The following is a 22157-nucleotide window of genomic DNA, read 5'->3' on the forward strand; positions in this document are numbered from 1 at the left end:
TATTACGGTTCATTCTTAGCGGCTATAGTAAACGTGGTGTAGTTGAAACGTTAAAAATAGCATATGAATAAATGTTTCCAAATTAGCAGCAGTGCTAAATGAAGATATGCAAGATCGCTATATGCATAATCGTGTGCGGTGGACTACGGGGGACAAGTAGCCAGAAAAAGGTAGCCTTACATTAACGCAAAAAGCAGAATAGAAGATTTTAATTTGCAAAAGAGATGTATGTAAAGGAACTAAGTTGGACGATAACTTCAATTTTCTCGACAAAGATAAATATAACGTCCATAGTTGTGATAGCACGATTCCTGACGAGATATATTTTGACAATTTCGAGAATAACGTTTAAGGAAGTTTAAGGAAGAGGGCAAGACAGAACGACAACACGTCACCATCGAACAAATCCATAGATTGTCAGCAAAATTAAAATAGATTTCAACGACAAGGGGTACTGCTCGGCGACGTTTTCGGACATGTATCAGGCGTTTGATAAATTTTGGCACGTTGGCTTGGTAATCAAAATCGAAGAGTTTTTACCGCCATCGTTTTACTCTCCTCCGAAATCGTAGCTCACGGACAGACTATTCCAGGTCAAAGTACAACAAACCATCTCAACGCTTTATCCTATTCAATCGAGAGTTCCGCAGGATAGCGTCCTAGGGCTACTACTATATACTCTATACACGTCAGACTTTCCAACAATGCCAAATACCACAACGGAAACCGTCGCCGGTGACACGGCTATATTGGCCTCTGAACAAGATTCCCGTGAAGCTTCAAAAAAAATTGCAACACCATCTCAACGAAATGGAATTCTGGCTAAGAACATGCGAAATTAAAATCAGTGCTGCAAAATTCATTCGTGTCATTTTCACCACCAGGGAATGTACACGCCCGCCAGTAAAATTAAGCAATGAAATACTTGGGCGTGAAAAGTGTGGCGGCTGATTGGTAAAAAGTCGTAATTAACGGCTTGTAACAAACTAATGTTATACAAAATTATTCTAAAACTAACACGAAAACGTTAGAGCGATGGCAGAATAAAAAGCTAAGAGCTGCAACGAATGCGGATCGGTACATCCGGAACGAACAATTAATTATAGAAACTGGCATTTCTTCTGTCAAAGAAAAAATCGCGTGACACAGCAAATTGTATCAACAGCGGCTAAAAACCACTAACCTGGCCACAAGTCTGCTGGAAGAACCGAAGAGATTTCATTTTCTGCAGCTACTCTTCGGATTTAGCAATATCTGCTAAACGATGTCATCGTGCTACATCATTCGGTGTATTCATATTCGAGTCACTTTAAACCATCACAATCAGTGTTTGTTATCAAGTTTTACGTACCGGAATAGCGACCTGAAGTACAAAGCATGGGTTGTGTAAAAGCGTAGAAATATTTTACGACCATTTGCTCGATCATCTGATTATTAAAATTCATAGAGAAAATTAGAGCGCGTAAATCGGAAAGTCGTTATAAATTTAAATGCAGAATTGCAAAATTGTCAGTTCATACGACGTCAAATATTTCAAAAATATAATTTCTAATATGTCAGTGACAGAAGAAACTCGTAAAATATTAATGTTTACGTAAGAACTGTTATTTCAATTTTGTGTAGTAAAATGAAATATTTGTAAGAATATTTCGAATATTTTGTTACATGAAAATTAACTATTTCTCCACTTTTAATCTATTATTTAACCCGTTACACTCCGTTAGCTCCGCTACGGGGACATTCGCAGTATGCTTTATAACTTCATTGGAGTGTAAAATGTTAAACAAGCGTGCGTAATGAACAAAAAACTTGCACATTTTGTTATGTAAAAGTTATGCTGCAGCGTAACACATTACGTTTTTCTTTGTTTAATATTTGTTTACTTGAAATGCGAAGCCTACAAATCAAATCTACATCGGCGTTGAAATATTTTTGTTATAAACTATACGCTGTAGCACGAAGCAGAAACGGTTGCTATTAAAATATCGTTTGATACGAGTTCGCGAGATCATCGATTATTATTAGAAAAATATAGCGTCAAGAAATATAGCTTTTGTGCCTTTTATCAGCTTGCCACTAAACACAGAGGATGTTGCGAAAGACGCGAATTTGCAGCGTTTTGAAAACGTTTGAATGTCTACTACGAGAATAACAAATGGACGTATCCATTTAAGAATTTTAAAATCAGCTTTACAGGACGTTCCAAGACCGTCGCAAGATCAAATAGATAAAAGTGAAGCATTTTTTCGCACCATTCACATTTTGGCAGATATTTGAGCGAGTCGTACATCGTGTTAATGTTTAAGAAAATTGCGAATCACTTTGGTTTGACTCAAATACGAATAATGTCACTGTGTTATAACACAACTATGTTATAGTCGATTGGTAGTAATTGCTTAAAAGAATGATTTAAATACTAAAAATTGAAGTTTGATCCGTTTTAGGAATAGTGTTCATAGAATAAAAAGAATCGTGATTGCTCACTAAATGTTCGAAATTGTCATAATTACCTTCATAATTATTTCAGTCACAGCAGAAAGATGTTCAATTTCATTTTTTATCTTTTTTCCAAGTATTTGCATAAAAAAAGCATTTTGTTATAAAATAATAACTTACAACTGGTAGGGGAAAAAGCGGCAAACGTAAATTATTGCAAATATTTCCTATCAATATGCATTAGTAATTGCGTAAACATTTTTCTTACGGTTAAACATCGTTGCATCGATTATTGATGTTATTATTATAAACTATTTTTATTCCTTCAAGTTTGTTCGAAATTGTAAGATGTAATTGTAATGGTACTTTAAACTTCATGAAGTTTTCATATAGACGATATTTTACGCACATTAAAAATTCATTACACGTGCATTTTTCACTGATATGTATTTTCTCGAATATTACGTCAAGTGGAACAAAAATTAGTAAGCCGAACTGCAGAACCATTAATTAGAAGTTTTCCAATCGGTAGAAAGAGGATGACGTAATGGTTGGGATATGGATTTTCCTGTAGTGATGGATTCGATTTAATCCTGGATGTACGAGTTGAAAATATTGATCAAACTCGCAGCAATTCTGCTTAATTTTCTATGTGTTAATGCTAAATATTTCAAACAGCCTGCTTGTACTTGATGAAATTATGAAAAAAGAAATACAAATTAATTAATCTATGCTGATACGATAGTTTATTAAGATATTCTTACGCGAACGAGTCGAAGTTTTAAATAGTAAAACCCGAAGCTGCTACATTTATGACATACATACATATTTAAATAGAAACTTTCGTATGCAGTGTTTCTTATACCATGGTCCATCGACTAATAATACTAATGAATCGATAATTTAAAAATTGTACGTCTTAAACTTCTCCTCTACGATTTTATAATTTTACGATATTACGTGAAACGATATTTTTGAAACGAATATCGAGTGAACGAATATTGCTAACAATTAAATGATTTTACGAAATTTTAAAAAATGATTTATAAATTGCAAAATTTAATTCCTTGTTTCATCGACAAACTTGTTACTGTCATGCACGAGGAATTATTAATACCAATAACTTGCAACCTACGGTTTATAAAATTTCGTCAAGAATATTAATTGATTGGTGGAAAAGGGCTCGTGTATCGGTATATGCACATTGATCGTTGAAGATAATTACAAGCATAAATAAACGATGCTATTTCGCGAGGAAAGGCACGGGTAGTTGGCTTCAATTCATCGCTACTTTTGTAAGGAGGAAAATCTTCTCGTCAGATAAGAGTGGGAAGGAGTTATGAAAGAGACGAGAGGAAGAGGTGTTCCTTTCGTAGACCAACGTTGGATGATTGCCAATGAATGCTTAAACGTAAGATACCTGTTGATAATCGCGTGATGCAATGTCTACTATGTCTTACTCCATTTTACACTAGAGTCTCTTCTTCTCCATTCTACGATATTACGCCGCTATTTTATTCGATCTGCCTTGCAACTTGTGACTTTAATGTTTCGGAGGAAACGTAATTTTATGACATCGTTACGCAACCGTTTCGAACAAAAATATGCTATTCAGATATTAACAGAATTAATAGTTACTTTCTTAAAATTACTCTTTAAATCTTCTTTTAAGATTTCATTCTTATCAACTAATCTAATTCACTAATTAATAACTACCAATTACTAAATGAATATCATTTTCTTCGAGGATAACTGTTCTATTGATATTATCGTTTGTTGTTAAATTAAGCCAACTATTACGTACAATATAAGACAGTCGAGATATTCTAGTTAGCAAGCAAGTTAGAATATTCAATCGAAATCTACGATCGACACAAAGATCTTTACTTGCTGCATTTTTGCTGACATTCTATTGGAATATAGCGAAAAAATCTGATTCGACATGTAAAACTATACTAAACGATCCTAATCTAATTTCGCTGAAAAATCAAATATCTCGCTAAATTACGAGTATCGACATGTAATTTGATAAAAGGATATGACAAGCGTTTGCAATGGAATCTTTGGTAAATTAGATTGTAGTCGATTGTACTTCTGACTATTGGTAGATGTAAATATTTCCAATCTATTCGCGCTTTGTACCGTATTAACGCACGTTCGTTAGCGCTCATTTCGTATATCATTTTCTCTGTTATAACTGTTTAACAACGTTTTCAATGACATGCGTTTACATGACACTTTTTCCTTATTTTGAATTGCAGGATATAGCGGCAACGTACGGGCGGGAAAAACTTGAACGCCCTGTACTTTCTGAAAACGAGTAATGAGCGTTAATGCATAAATTCCAATTAGTTAAAGCAATCGGACAGTTCTATTTAGGCAGACAGATAATTGATCGCAAACGCTTGACCACCTATTCGTTCAGCCTGAGCTGTTTATGTGATACTCGGTTGGCCAGCTATTTTGTATCATGGCGACATTCAAGTGCGCACTTTACAAAAACAATTATGCGACACCGCGATTGGCAGACGTTCGTTTCCATGTATACGCAACGAGAACCATTAAACGACCATTTGCCGCGCAAATAATAGCTGATGTGCCGATGCACTCGTTGTACCCTTTTTTCCTTCCCCCCCCCCCCCTCTCTCACACTCTCTCTCACTCTCTCTATTTCTCCCGTTCCCTGCCTTCTATTTCTATCCCTTTCCCGCTTTCCCTTTGCCGCTGTGCGCTTCTCTGGGCAGCGCCGCCGTCGAATTTCAGATTGCGCTTTAATATCGGCGGCCGCTTAATCCGCGATGACGGTTTTTCTGGGATTTCGTCGCTTTATTACAAAAAAGCTTCGCTTGGATGGACGGCAGATGTCACGTGTGCTTTTTTTTGCTGGCCATCCTGTGAACCGCTTCCACCTCTAAACCGGCCGTGTCGTAACGCCTTCGTTCGCTTCGAGTTCTCTTTAAAATGTGTTCGCGGACCATCTCGCGTAACCGTGAAAACGACCAATTCGACGATTCGTTACTACGATTCTTAACGTTTCCCACTCGGCCTTCTTTTTCTCGGTAATCAAATACATTGTTCGCCGCACAAAACTCGTTGCATCAACTTACTTTTCTATCGGAAAGTTGTAAAGTTTTGTGGAAGAAAACAATGCCAAAGAAACGACACGAAACTTCAATCGACTAATACAAACCAATCTTTTAAGATTTAAATTATATATTCTTCGTAGATAAAAAGTTTGCGCTAAATTATCTTTACCGTTTTCAAAATAAACAGTCTGTATGTCACAAGATAGATTGCAGCTCTTTTATCGTAACAAGCTATGAAAATCAACTTTTATTGCCTTGGAAATAGTTGGTGCCGAGTTCAGGATACACAGCTGTATACGAATTGCCATTGTTCAAAACAGTTCTGCAACTTGTACAACTCTGTGGACGGAAAATCCGCTCCTTTGAGCATCGATTCGATTTTCGGAAATAGGTAGAAGTGACAGGGAGCGAGCTTTGGCCAATAGAATGGGTGTTCGAGCACAGTGATTCTTTTATTTACTAAACACTGCTTCACCGACAAAGCGTTGTCGCTGGCGTAAAATCCACCCGTTTCTTTTTCACGCGTTCTCGTAATTTTGTCAGCACTTCGATCTAGCATCGCCGATTTACCGTTTGGCTCACTCGCTGCCCACTCCGCTATCGCAATACCCTTCATGTTGAAGAAAGCAAATATGGCCTTGAACTGTGAGCGACTCGTACGTGCTTTCTTCGGTCTTGGAGACGACTTGCGTTGCACTGACTGTCGCTTGTGGATTTCATCGATTCAATAAGACAGAATGATGTTAAACAAGGGCCGTTGGCATCGCTTGAAGTTAAAAATTAATAGAGGGCCTTTAAAAGGTCCTTTTGTGTCTCCGAAGAAAGAAAAATTGTCCGTATCACTTTCCTGAGAAACAATGGGAAAGTTGTGAAAAATGAACGCAAACATGCATATGATAGAGATTACTACTATCGACATTTCAAAAGGAAAGTATCATTAGAAGAAGTCTGGCAAACAGTATTTTTCCATTATATCAAAACTAAATGTAAACTTAACCTGAAACTTGAAAATTGAAAAATCGAATGACTTTTTATCTATTCGTTGTTCCTCATTTTTTGTTATTTGAATTTTTACTAATAAATACCAAGTTCTTCTTTACTATTTACTTTCAATCATTTAATTTGCGTTTATGTATATTCAGTTTTGAAATAGTCCTTTTCAATGTACCGAAGTTTGAAAAGAATCGGAGATACCGGCCAAATTGGAAAGTATTACCGTAACGTTCAAGATACCTTGGATAATATGGAACTTGGGCTAAACGGGACTCGGATAACCAAGACTACACTATATGTATATGCCGTTGCTTCGCTGCAGCTGGATTAGTTAGAAAAGGTTTATGTCTTTTAGCAACTGCAAGAAGCAAGAGATGTTTTACTACTCTTTTCTTACGTAGGTTGGGCTTGAGATTACTTCTTGGGATGATATGTTGTTTTGTTTTGATACTTTCGGCCAGGAATTCAATGAAACTGTTAACTTTTGTAAATAAATGTTATTTGCTGAACTTTTAGCTTCTCGATAATTTTTTTTCTTTTTTAAGCGAACAGTCTAGGATATCTTGCTATTATTATTCAAAGTACTACTGGATTTTCCTGTGCGTTTTCTACGCACAGTGAACTACCTGCCAAGACAGCTATCGTTTAGGTCGCCCCGCCAGGTTCAAATTTCGGGAAATAACGACGCGATGAATTATTTCCTGTCTCGCCACTAATTTCGCTCGAACGAGCGGATGCTAAACCTCCATATCAGCGTCGCTTTTCCTTAAGAGGAAAATTTAAATCAAGTTGTTTTATCGATTTCCGTGTTGCGAGTAATGAATTTATCTTCCTCTAATTCTTTGATATAAGCAAAGGACCACGAGAGTGGAATAAAATTTGCAAGAATTAGTAGAGAAATCAGGCAGTGTGCTCCGTTTCATTTAGAAGTTGGGATACCTCCGTAATTAAGTGTACGTGGTATGCACTCGCGTGTTTAGTTCTTAATTACCGGGTGCTGTTGCTTTGTATTATTCTTGGTGAGTGTATTATCCAAGAGGTAAACTGAATTGTCTTTTCGCTCTGGTAGCAGGTTTCTTCGTATGCAAACTCCAAGTGAGTTTTTAGTAGAGAGTTAATCGCAAGATCTTTTTCAACTTACTACTAATAAGTAGTTTTTGTGTTCTCGAATAGAGTTCTGATTATTCCACCTCCCCCTTTCTTCCGAAGAACACAGTTACGGTAGTTTTACTCTATGAGGTTTCCAGGAACCAAATTTTTCCAGCGAATATTTCTACTTTGTTGAGAGTGTTTCGAAGCAACTGTTGCTACGTTTGGCGTACGTACTAGTGGGAAAAGAATGACATTTAAAGTTGATCCTTGTGAGACTCTGATTGACACTTCGTGACATTGCAACAGGTGTCCGTATACTTGAACTCGAATATGCTTGATTCTGAAAAGGCAATCACCTTGAAGATCAAGTCAACATGCTGAACAACTTTTCCCTATATACGTTACATGTCATCTGGGGCTTTTCGCTTGGAACAATGCTATATGCATATTCTACGATATAATACATCCTCTTGCTTCGTTTGGGATAACGTTCTTAGTTAATAACAGTATGTTCCGTTCAACTGGAAATGCTCAAATATCTAAAAGAATACGAATGATACGAAAAAATATTTCAGGAAAAATTCGTATGACAATCGAGGGGGATATGCGATACTCTTCTCTGCTTAACGTTGCGATAATCTTGAAACTTTGTTTATTTTGTGCTTTTAGTGCAGTTTTCAGTTAAACAGTATATACTGTAAGTGTTGCGTTACTGTACAAGTTCAATATATTCTAAACACTGTTTAGTATTCTTAATTATAGTTTTCTTCCTCTATTCTATTCTGTTTCTTTGATATCGATTTTCTTCTTTTAAGAATATCTGTATTTGCTGTTCTTATAATTGTTCCCTAAACGTTGTTCAGATTTCTATATGTTTATGTTGCGTTATCATTGATGCGAATGATTATTGGGTTGTCCTAAAAGTTTCTTTCGTTTTATAAGAAAATAATATATGCACGACATTTTTTACTTTATGTTATTTTATTGAATGATCCATTTTGTTCTGTTAAAATAAAGACCACAACGTTTGACAGATTAGATTTCACATTTACGTAAAGCTATATTGTTGTAAAAGAAAGACGCTTGTCAGACGATCCAATAGTTAATTTAGTTTGACTAATTTCGTTTATGATTTCATGATATTTACCGCAGTTTTTCTTTCGAAATTTTCATCTTTGGCTCAATATTGGAAGATTGAAGCGTGGTTTTTGGATATTTAACGGTATTGGGAAATCGTCACTGTCATCTAGTCCAGAACGTACAGACCGTTCGACCAAATCCACCACATACCTACTATACAGTGATAAATCCACAGAGCTAAATCGACTCTTTTTCGTACTAAAGTTACGTTATTCCGATGTGTTAAGCAGAATAATTTGAGTTTGGTCGATGACCAATTTGTTTTCTTGTTTCTCGTATCAGTTTTATTAGACGCGGAAAAGAACCGTGGCCGTTGAAACCTCTGATAATTACAAACGTTTTAGGTAACTGGTTTATTATATTGACTGTTTCTTGTGTATTGAAGTCGTATTGATTTGAAGTGCAGTCGGTCATACGAATATTCGCACGCCCTTTAAAACTGAATAAGCTTTTTTAAAATTGGACCAAACGATTTGATTCCGTTTGAGACGTTAAAAGAATTAATTTACTAGATGACATGCAAAAAGTCTTTGAAAAAATTGCAATTTGTTGAAACAGCGAGGAACAAAGTAAAGATCGCCTTTTACGACTTTTTCGTCTGTCAATTTCCAACTTGCTATATATAATCGTTAACATCAAAGTATTTCGTCTATTAAATTTAGAAATAATAATTATTACCAATTTTATCGATTTTTATTATGGCAAAGCATTTAAAGAAACAAAGTTGATTTTTCTATCTCTAAAACGCTCTCGCAAAGAAAATATTGTACACATATGTACGTGTATATGAGTGCATCGTAAAATATGCTCCCATTCTTCGGAACAAGTGTAACAATTTTTCAAATAACGCATTATTTAGGAGTTATTCAAGTGAGCTATTTAGATAAAATAAACTATCTCACATAATATAAAACACACGAGCCAAATTGTATAAATAAAAGTATACTTATGTTTCTTACAGATTCCAGTGACTACTTAAAGCTGTGATAATTGGTAAGTACTCTGTTTCAATTTAATCATGTAAATACGTATATAGCCGTAATAAAAATATATTCAAAGTATACGTAGTTGGGATATTTATCAATATATATGTATATATGCAGAAGATCAAGTCCTTTTATTTTTTACTTAATATTTTATAAGTTAAAAAAAATTTTAATTCTTTTATTACTTCCCTTTAAAAATATATAACTTAATCAATCCATGTTATTGCCTTTGCTATTTCTCATTTAAAGTTTTTATAATTTGATCGACTAAAATCGACTTTTATTTTCTTCAATATTTTTTAGGGAAAGATATTTCATAAAAATTTACTTAAACACGTATCTCGTGTTTTATACGTTGTTATTGCACTTTCCTTTGTCGATGTGTATACTACATTATATATTATTTCTGCTATTTGTTCTCACAATTAATCTTATTTACATTCGTTCCTTTAAGTTGTAAAACTGACATAATTGCTTGAATAAGATATTGGTTTTCATTCAGCATATAGCGGTAATATATTTGCGTTCAAATAAGATAACATGTAAAATTAAGCAAAGTTATAATTTAACGAGTTATAGATTGCATCTAGATGGTATTTTATTTTGCAAAAAAAAAAAAGAAAAAAAAGACGGGATTAAAACCATTTATTTTAATTACTAGCCAAACACGTACGCCTATATGTATTTCCAATTTTACACTTTACAAAATTTTCATATAAAATGATGGGAATTTATTTATAAAATCTAACAAAATATTCCGTTTTATATTTTATCCTCCTGCATCCTCTTTCTCGTCATTATATTTTATATGCACTTCATATGCAAATAGGAATGATGCGGAATTATGATTTAAAAACGTTGTGCTCTTTGATTATATTACGATTAATCTAAGAACTTGTGCGTAGTTTCGAGTATTAATTAGTGCCTTATACTCGAATTGTAGAACAATTTTCAGGCCAATTCACATTTGTTAATGATATTACGTGGTAATTAGCGGCGACAATGTGAGAAGAAAGAGACGTAGCTGTTAAATTTAGCGAAACAACGACAAGTCTTTCAGAAAGTAGAAAACTCTTGAAACTTGATTTTCAAAGTTCCTTTGATCTGGTATTTGTTGCAAGAGTAATTGATGAAAGTTTCTGATTAAGTAATTGAATTGATCGAGAATCAAAGTACTTTCATCGGTTAACAGCTAAATAGCATTTATTGCCACGAGCGATCGACAATCGGCGATCGCTGAAACAAATTGAATTGATTTTTCTGTTCACGAAATCACACATACACGCATGATGGTAGGGTAATCCTGCCTTTCGTTCCGTGGCAGGTTAAAAATCAAACGTTGCTTGGCAAAAATGCGTTCTACTCGAAACTTTGTAAAGTCGTTTAAAAACATTCAAAATTATATGGAAACGTGTAAATTTACATTTAACGTCCGAATAGCATCTTCTTGCATCCAAAGGTAACTAAAATCACGTAGGTTTAAATATCAAACATCCAAATTGGCAACACTGACTCAGGTTTATACGATACTAGCTGATATATACTTATATAATCTTTTTTAAAAATAACATGGCTCACAATTTCGTGAATTTCTATTAGCTCTGCTTGCAGAAGGACCATATTTCCTCGCTGTATCGTCGCAGCGATTATAAAAAAACACGATCGCAGAGAAGCTTCTTCTTTATATTTTCGATTTCTACTCAACCCTTTACGGTCACAGGGTAGTTACATAACTGAAGCTTGTTCGAAAAGTACTCTTTGAAATGGTGAAAACCACGTCAAAATTCGTCGAGTAGTTGTGAAGATTGGCTCGAATACACAGACGCTTACCTTATTATAGATAAAAATCTCCATCCCATCTATAACCGTGCCAAATGCAGCAAATTTTTGTACTTGTTTCTCGATATACGCTACTTCATTCATCGTTGCTGATGTATTTTCATGCAGAAATTGAACTTTTATTGGCCTACAAAGATTTCTATACAACGATCGCTAATACCGCAGATACAAATTGCAGTGAAACAAATGACGTTAAAAAGATATCAGAATCTGATTTTCTATCAGCAGTAAATGTCTCCTTGCATATATAGAGCTTATTTGAAATAAAAATAGTTATATGTTCAAATAATTAAAAAAAATGTATTTTAAAAGTAAATAAATGTCTTTCAATACCTGTTTGTAGGAAATAAATTTCATCGTGTGTATCAGCATAAAAAATATTAATAGATAAATAAGTATATTAGTGTTAAATATCGAAATTAATAATAATGCTATCCAAAACCATACGATATTTACTTGACAAATATTCTTGCATTTTTCGCAGTCTTCAAGAAAATACGCTTGAAACTAATAGCGTGATTATCCTGCCATCGTAAAAAATGGTCGCACGACCAGGGTGGCACACAGTGGCAGTTAATTTTTGCAAATACTGAAAGATAGTAGCGTCAACTACTAATCTGAACAAGATTTTTAGCCTGATATTGTGGAATACGCAACATTTACTCTGCTTCTCCGATATTTGTGCGTAGAGTTTTACCCCTCATTTATCATAATGAATTTGACGATCGTACAAGCTAACCAAGCAAATATTCCACTTACTTCTTGAAACCCCATCCACCTTGCGGAATTTATATTAATTAACATTCGTTGAAGTTATATACTTTGCATTTTATTCTTTGACATCGTACTTGCGCACATGAAAACTGCGTGACAAATGAAGGCGACGATCTTTTATCTGTGACCATTTCGCAGATACGAATAATAAAACTTTCTGTGATTTTTCCATTGACACATTATCGGAATACCCAAACGAGTCGTCAACGTCAAAGTACCTAACAATTAAGATGTCTCTAACGAAAAATCCATTTTTCATGTCTTGGCCACGTTTAGCGATTTGGAACCATTGTGAAAGTGTGAATTTTTCTAAAACGAAAATTGTATGATATAGAGAAGAATACGCTTCGTAGTAATAATTTTTTTTTTGAGCGAAGGGTTTTAATTTCAAAATCTCTATCTTTTTAAACAGTTTATCGTTAAAATGATACCTTGGTAAAACAAGCGATGTTCAGACGATTTCAACGACCTATAATTCAAGGTTGTTCGACAATAGACGGAAGAGTATAGGAATCGGTCGGACCATCGCATCGTGTTGATATCATATCACTCGTACAATGAATGCGGAAACACACAGACCAGTTATCCGATAATTCCAATGTTACATCGACGCAAACAGGCACCATTTTGAACATCTCCTGTAACGTCAGACGTCATGCTCGCTTTTTGTGTCCTTATTTTGTTATCGAGCGGCTTTATATGAGAGGCCGTCGAAATCGATGTTTAAACATTGTTTACATTATGCCGAAGATAAAAAGTAAAGTAAGCCACTTGGAAAAATAAAAGTGATCTTGAAATCTCCGAGAATGCTTCATCTGTAGAAAAATGATTATCGCCACGTCACGGTTCTCTCCATACCATACAACTTTTGCAAGGACAGTTTCTCTCCTTTAAAAATAACGGATATATTAAAGGCGATCACTTGTTATATCGCTCTGCGCTGTACAGCTACGTTTCAATAAAGCTTTAAAGCATTAGATCATCCCATGAAAAATATCGTCGTCTGGTCTTGTGTAAGCGTCTATATCTTGTTTAGATAAAAGGTTTATGCACTTTTTCGAAACGTTTTACGTAATATTATAGTACGCTTGTATCAAATTTAAACACATCTGTAAATTTTCATATCTATAGCACTTTGAAATTGCCTTCCTTTCTTGTAGGAGTCTGCAGTATCCAGTGATCTATTATCCGTTTCATTATCCGAAAGTTCTGTTATATTAACGGAACAATACCTTTCGCTCATGCCCTTTTTATAATTTCATATTGCTTTCCTATTACTTTAGTACGAAGTTAATATCCTGTGTCTAATGGCGTCAAAGAGAAAATATGTTGTACGAGGCGTTGGGAGGAGAGAAAAGATAGTTGAAAAATGTTAAAAAGACGTGGAAATGTTGTAAAAATTGCAAAGATCTACAACGTTAGAAGACCTATAATTAATGATGCCAGAAATGGAAATTCTATCTCTATGTCTATGCTCTGTCATATATATATGTCGGGTTGACGTTAGGGTTTGGATTAGGGGCGTGTAACGAATCTTCGCCTGGGTTGTTCATCGTTGTTGTACAATCGAGATAGCGTTTATTATCACAGATATAGATGGTACAAGATCGACCAGTGACCGCGGTCATTTAACTCTTTGTTAAACTTAGAATATATTTTGAAACATAAAGTAACTTTCGCTGTGGCGCTCGGTATATACTGCACGTAAAGATGATGTGCAACTCTCCAAGGAGATCGCAAGAATAAAAGACTGATGGAAACTTTCCTCTCCTTACGATCGCGTTCGTTTTGTTGAATATTGGCCGGGGATACCAACAAAATTGCAGCCGCCGTTCCTAGGCAGACCCGCGTAGCTGCGACATTGCTCCTGCTCGGGGTTTGATTGTTAACACAACGTGTGTCTCATAATATTGGCACTTCTGTGTTAGGTGGAACGTTCATCCCGTGACCGTGGCTACGCTCGGCGACCGGTTGTCGCCTCGAGCCTAAGCTCATTGTCTCAAGTTTCGAATGACTGTGTCTGGGTTATTTCGTGAATGCTATAGTATTGAGGTTTTCCAAGTAATTCCAACGGGGGGCCCCGTTGTCCTTTCATCTTCGACATATATATATATATAATATTGAAATTTGGATAAATGTTGTTATTAACATTTCAAGTTCTGATGCAGAAAAAAAGATGATTACGGCCTTCTTATTTTGAAACGTTTATGGCATTAGAAAGAGGACTTGGATTTTAGATGGTTTCAACAGAATATAATTAACGCAGTCCCATGCATCAACACGGTTCGATTTAGCAGTAAGAACGTTGTAGAGTTCATAAATAGTTGAAAAAATATTACAGTTATTGATTTTGAAACATGGAATAATAATTATAAAAAGAGACGCGAAAATTCTCGCATCCGAGTAGTTATGTTTCTCCATTAATTCGGATATTGGAAATTCCGTATAGTTCGATGCGGTATGTTGAAATTAGATCTCAGCCACCACTTTAAACCATCTTCTCTTCGATTATTTGCGTTATTTTATTGAAATATAACGTTTTTTCTAGTTATCGTTGTTGCGAATTTTTTTTTGATTTTTTTTTTGTACGTCAATTAAACGAATGTTACTTGTTACTAGTCAGTCATTTGTTCATAAATCTTTTCCGCATTTTCCGCGGTATGCAACTCTGGCAAAAACCATAATGCTTTCTCCGCTCATTTGTCTGTATTCCTTCCCTAAAATTGTGGAAATAATGTGAAAAGTCACCAAGCCCGTCTGGATTAAATCTCTTTGCACGTATAAAAATAACTGTCGCCACTTTTTCCCTTAACGAGTGCGTTGTTGTGAGAACTGTAAACGAGCTTTTTTATGCCCTCTGTGCGCATCTTTAATAACGGTCTTGTTTCTGATTTCTTCTGACACCTGCTGCTTCTACTATTTGCATACATTTGCAAACATTTCTTACTTTTGTTCTGAAACAAAATGTCTACAACCCAGCTGTATCTGAATGGCGAAAGATACAGTACATTCTCTTAAGCGTAGTTTTCTTTTGTTCGATTAATCGCTTAATTGATCGTTTCCAAATTTCCAAGAAATAACAAAACATTTTTGGGTAAGTAGGGTAACTGCACATAATTTAGTTGTTTTCCAGAAAAGCAAACGATTCTTTCTCCATTGAACGTAACGGTAAAATACGACAGAATCAATAGATATTCGTACGTTAATAGTTGATTATGCAAACGTTTAAACGTCTTGAAGTCATAGGCAAGTTAAAATTCGTAAAAAAGTTTCAAAAAACTTTATTTTCGCTATTAAAGATATTTATTTCAATAAAAAAGACAAATAAACAAATATCTTCTATTTTGTAAACTTATATTGCATTAATTTGTCTTCTACGCGTTGAATACACGAATGACGCACTTGAAACACGTTCTTCGTTATTCAAATGTGAAGAAAGAATATTATGGGGCCCATTTTTCACTATCATTGTCTCTTTCGTAATTGCAGTCACTAAATAAGTGTAATTCCGTCCGATACATACGTATTTCGACAAAAAAATAATGGTGGTACAAAGAAAAAATAAATTTTTTTTGAGCACTCGAAAATAAACATGTTTAACGTTCAAAATCATGCGAAAGTAATATTTTTTAACTTGTTTGCGGTACAAACTTTTACCATTTAACTCGCTTCTCAAAAACACAGCATTCAATTATACTCGACAATATGTTTCCAATTGAAGCTCATACGAATATTATTGTCATTTTCATTTAATGAAATGTTTTACACTGTCGCTGGCTGATTTTGCCAGCTATTTGAAAATTTAAAGTTAAGTTATACGTAATTATTAACACGTTCACTGCGGTTGTTTCTTTAAACGATATTCAGACTTGGCGGTACGGGGCAACAATGTCCCGTAGCAATTTTGATTCAATCGCTATATTGTATTTCTCTACGAATTTACCGGTATGGCACTATCCCCGTACTCATTTCGATGTTTATTCCGTATTGCACTTGCATATTTGAAAGATTTATAAATTATATTACAATATAATAAAGTTTGTTTATATCAACACTGTAGAACTTTTCTCTATATTACGTTACCTTGCTCTGCAAACACTCAATTAGCGTTTATTTCATTGAGAAATGTGGCAAAACGAGGGAAATATCAGCTCTGCGAATAGCGGAATTTCACGAAAAAAGGGCCGCCCAGAAAGAAGATTCGTTACGGAATATATACATATATCGATCGCAGTGGATGTGTTAATATATATAAAAAAAAAAACTAGGTGAACCGACGATTATGTGTATCGTTTGACTACCCGAAATAGTATTTTATTCGTTCGATATGTCGTCGATACTTGCAACGTTTTCAATATTTTTTATTGACAGTCAGGAGTCGTACACACTTCGAAAGGAACTGCAGTAGAACCATATGAACCAATGCGACAAAAGTGTTCAGTTTGATGTAATATTTCAGACAAAATGAAATAAGATGAATAGAATTTGTTTCGAAATAATTTTATTCGCAGGATAGAAAATCAAAAAGACAATATCGTTCGATGTTCGCTTCCTCTTTTTAACAAAATTAAGAAAGTCAAACCTATGATCCTTAATTGTTTTGACAGCTCGAAATCGTGTTTCTTTTAGATCTCAAACTACCTAAGCCATCTTTTTTTCCCTTTCCAAAGCTGCAAACGCCTTGGAACGAGATGGCACATCTTCGCCACTGGTATCACTGGTTGCATGTTGACTATTCGCTTCTTGGCCGTTGTTTCGGAGATTTTGTAAAGTAACTTTGCCGGAAGAATGTGCTCGATTATCTTATCTTATCTTATCGTAATCGTTGCGCTCTGGTATTTTTTTTAACATCGCAATGACTTGATCTACGTCGTTTCCGCTTGAGACTAGTTTCTCATTTTCTTCTGTTGCTTCATGCGGCAAAAGTTTACCCCATGTTGTCTTTAGTGTTTCGCTTTTCACGTTCAACCAGACTTATCATATTACTGCAGCCTCCTGAATTTAATTTTTTTATGAATTCCAAGTACGTTTTTGCTCGTAATTATGTGATAAATCCTATAGAAGCGAGTAACTGGACACTGTACATTTACATAGAGTATTGTAATAGGAAATATATTGTTTATACAGCACGTTCACGTAACACAGGTTCTATTGTATTATAAATTTTCAAATAGCTCGTTATCGGACAGCATTGTATTGCATGCAAATAAGCCCTAAAATTAAAAAACACAAATGTTCATTAGATAATATACATGTACTAATTTCTTTCTTAGCGTTCTATGTAAGAAATTCAATACTTTTCTTTACTGCCATTGTACTTGAAATAATATACTTTACTTTATGTTATTTTGTGCATTTGCAACGTATTGTGCGATATTATCGTAAAGTACTTGATAATATGAAATTTTATATTTTGACGTGGATACTTTTTAAACAGTTCCACGACTAATTAATTCGATGCTTAATATAGAGATGCGTTAGTTTTTGAACGTTTGGAATAAATGAAAAAGGAACAATTTGCTTGGCATGTTCTTCCGTTTTTGTTTTATTTTATTAAGTAATTACGCTCTGATAAATATAATGTTATTTTTTATTTGATGCAAAGTTTATATATTTAATAAATTTGAAATTTCCTGAATTTTACTCTCGTATTGAATAGGAGTATCGGTTGGAAAGCTTCGAAATTCGTTTCAATATGTACAATTTGTCGCCGGATGTATGCTATCGTTCCATACGAAGATCGATTTTGTTCCTATTCCACGATTCTATCCGTTATATGGAATTGCTGAACTTTACATTTGCCTTGGATTTTATTCCGTTCGATTTTCTCAGATTCTGTGAAACTTGTGATAAGAATACAAAACTCAAAATAGGAAATACGAAATACCATTGATAACTTTGAAAAAACCGTACCAATGGCTTGATCATTTCCCTTGATTTTTTCCTTTATGTTATTTTTAAACTGAGCGCTGTACATGAAAGAAACTTGGACATATTATGTTTATATTGCTCGGGAAAATCTTTTTCTCATGAAACATTTTCAAGTGCTTGAATTAGTTTCATTTATCGATTTCAATCTTTGATACAAATTAGCTATTTCGGTAATTTATAAAAATGCAGTTACAAATATTTTATACTAATGGCGTGGTGCGTTAATCGAATAATGTAATTACTTTCTGGACTTTCTGTTAAGGTATTTGTATATTGGCTTTCTCGCAATTTCTTTGAAACTTTGACGATACGTTATTTAGTATATTATCTACACTATTCACCTTCATAGTCGAAAGTTTTAACACGTAATTCTTGTGGTAAGCCGCTGCAAAAATGGTCTTTTGATTAATTACAGCAAAATCGTCCTTACAAACTTGTTAAGAAACTAATGTTCTGTAAAATGGCTAGAAGAATCTTTTTTTAAAGAAAAGTTTACCTCTCATTTCATCGTTTTTAAATAACAGTAATGTAAAATATACAATATCGGCGATTTCGGCGTTCGAAATGTTGAATATTATAACGTCAAGTTCTATCTATTTCTGAATCGAGGGGCGTAGTTTAAAAACTGGCCATGTCCAATCTAAACTAGTTAGAGATATTTGTGGATTTTAGTTTTTGAATATTGAAAGTAACAATTTGGATATATTGTTAGCAGAATACTAACAATATTTGAAGATATTATGCTAAAGTTTGGAAAATATTATTTTTACATATTTTTTTAAATATTAATGGTACGTAGTTGTACGGGGAAACTTTTGACTCTTGGACGCGACCAGTTTTAATAGTAAAACAATCCCGAAAAAATGAATATTCTGAATTCTGAAAATAACTGACAAAGAAGAATTAATTACTAAATATTTATCAATTTATCCAAGTTGAAACAAACAAAAACTCAAATAACGAATAAGATATAAATAATTCAAAAAATCGACAAAGACACATGTTTTTTTCGACACCAAATATAAGTTAAAGTTAGATATTAATATAAAATATTAATATTAATATTAATTAATTAATATTTAATATTTAATATTTGGCTAGTTTTACTTTAAAGTAAGGTTTTTGAACATTTTAAAATATGGTCAAATTAAAGCAACGTTTAAATTAGTTTCTCAAGATTTGTCAAAAATGGACAAGACGAATTTTGATACCATACTTTTCAATTGCTTGTTAGTGTGCGCGTATAAAAAGTACAGACGGTCAAGAAATTTCTTTCTAGCGAGAGCCTGTCAAACATGCGTGAAGAATATGACTTTCGAGTTTCAACGTGTTTTACTTTTCAGAGATATTGTAGCGTTACAAATACCTTAAACTTGAACAACTGCACCCAACAAACTTTTATCTGTACGTTATTCTCGAATTTTCGTAAGTCGCTAAAAATATTTCCCCCTGCCTAGTTCATTTTATATTTATATTTGCAATAATAGGTTAAAATAGGACATGCTGTATGTAGAAGCAATTGGACTATACACGTACGTATTTTACACCCATCAACTGACACATTGCCCGAGTAATACAATGACAATAATAGGTCGTACGTAGGTACTTGAAGTCAGCGTTTTTTACATTTTGACATCTGATTAGAAACAAAGCTTTTCAAATTGACGTTCCGTTGACGATATGGTTTGATAACTATAATTGACGAATCGTTTTTGATACCCTTGACTAATCATCAGTTACGTAGCATATCATCAGCATTTTTCTTTCTTCCGTTTTGCTTCCGTTTCTAAATTTCCCCCCAACAACTCTGCTTTATGGCACGCATACAATGCCGAGCTAAATTCTTAACTCGAAAATAGCCTTCTTTCAAATAGCTTGATTTCCCATCAGGTGTCGTTGCATCTACAAACCCAGAAAGTACTCGATTCTACGTAGAATCAGATACATCTAGGAAAACTCTGATTCGCTGCCAGGTCCGACCGATTCTCGAGCAGAATCCAGTAGCAGCCACTTACTACGCATCGAGTTCGTTCGCAGATTTTCACTTTAGTAACATTCCGATTTCACGCATGATTTCCAACCATCCTACAACACCTACAAAGATTAACATATTCTGGGCACCGACGAAAGACCATCTACACTTTGCAACGCTGGAACACACTGTAAAATAAGTTCCGCGAGATAGCCGACGTATCAATTCAACTGAATATTTGGCTACAAACAGAGGAAGATATAGATCACACGGTAGAACAATTTAATACTCTAGTGCAGACGGGTATATGCAGACTTGATCCAAAATGAGCTTCTAAGGAAAGAAGGGAACGTTTCATGAAAGAATGTCTGGAAAACTTGACACCGTTTGAAGACACAAATTACTCACTTTAGCGAGTCATTAGAAAAGTAGGGCAATCAACAAGATCAGTTCTACCGATTAGAGCGGAAAATGCAGCATGGACCAGGACGGACAAAGAAAAAGCTGCAACATTTGCCAAGTATCTCGAAAGGGTCTTCCGTCCGATAAACGGTGCAGACACATCCATAGTCGAACAATTGAAAGAAGAGCCGAAGACACTGCTTCGACTCTCGACTCGTATCAGGCCGTTTACCGTTGCTGAAGTAAAATAGATAATATGCAAATCCCTAAATCCCAAGGAACCTCCTGGTCTTGATTTAATAACCGGGAGAATTCTAAAGGAAACCATTGCCCTTCTAACCGACATCTACAACGCGTTACCCACAGTTATTACGAGTATGAACTAGTTTCGAGAGACTTTTCGGTGTAAAAATGCGTTAATTTCGACAAATCTCGAACCATTGCTCTGGTAAAAAGTGGATGCCGCGATGATAAAATGATTTATCTTTGAAAATTATTCATCCGTTAACAAATTTTTCCACTTTTTCGACACTTGAACGGTATGTTTCTTCAAACGTGTACTGTATCGACAGGTAGGTCGGAAGAGCACACAAATAATAAAGAAATTTTTATAGTTAAAGTTACTTTAACTAATGGCATTATATAAGACGCCATAACAATATCGAAAAGCATCCTGTATCATATTTGCTTAGTAAAATAATAATATGTAGGATTGTCTTCTACTTACATAGCACTAGATAAATATTAACACTTTTAATTACATTAACTACATACGTTATAATGGATTTTCTTTTATTTACAAGTCACGATATTTAACGCAATAAAATAACTACGCAATTGCTTCGGGTTATAACTCCGTTACCAATACAGTTACATAAAAATGTCAAAGAAGCAAGATGAATGGCTACTACACATTCGTAAGACCATATTTTCTCTAAAAGTGCAATGCTGCATGTGCAACAACAATTGCATTATTTTTTAATGGAAATGCATCTTCTTTTACATAGATGGATTCCTGTCGTCGTTCTACGTGATAGAGCGGTGCGGTATAATGGTAAAAGAATGATTAGTTATGAAATGCCTTTATCGAAGAAGATGCACAAACGCCGTACGTTGATGTGTGTGGTTATATCAAAAACATATACGTATTCGTTAGTTAGAAGATAGACGAAATAGTGTTAAACGTATGAATGCCAAGTGTAAGTTAAAAACAATGCAATGTGTAATTCTCTTTTCATCTTATTATATCCGAACATACGTTAATATTAAAGGCTGTTTTATAAATTCGCAGTATACTCATCTTTTGGCATGAGTTCATAGTTTATTCATAATTTATCTGTTCCGTTTTTGGACGAAAATGTTTGCTTTTCGAGTGAAGCACTGGCGTCAGCCGTTCGGGCCCAAGAGGGTCAATAGCGAGGCACGTACACAATTTTGCAAAGCAGGAAAATGTCGTATTCAAGCCCGGAGTTGTCGGTCTCCCACATAGCGGGAAAGTTACGCGGA

The 22157-nt window shown here is 34.6% G+C and overlaps 1 protein-coding gene across 1 annotated transcript in view; it reads left to right on the forward strand.

Moving 5' to 3' along the window:
• The window catches only part of Dip-lambda (Dpr-interacting protein lambda), a 533509-nt gene that overhangs the window by 46793 nt on the left and 464559 nt on the right, over positions 1-22157 (forward strand). Inside the window, exon 2 of the mRNA XM_072020689.1 lies at positions 9709-9740. The gene's annotated coding sequence lies outside the window, so the exon portion shown is untranslated. The remainder of the gene's footprint in view (positions 1-9708; positions 9741-22157) is intronic.

This window comes from Bombus fervidus, chromosome 18 (assembly GCF_041682495.2).
Source record: "Bombus fervidus isolate BK054 chromosome 18, iyBomFerv1, whole genome shotgun sequence".
NCBI lineage: Eukaryota > Metazoa > Arthropoda > Insecta > Hymenoptera > Apidae > Bombus > Bombus fervidus.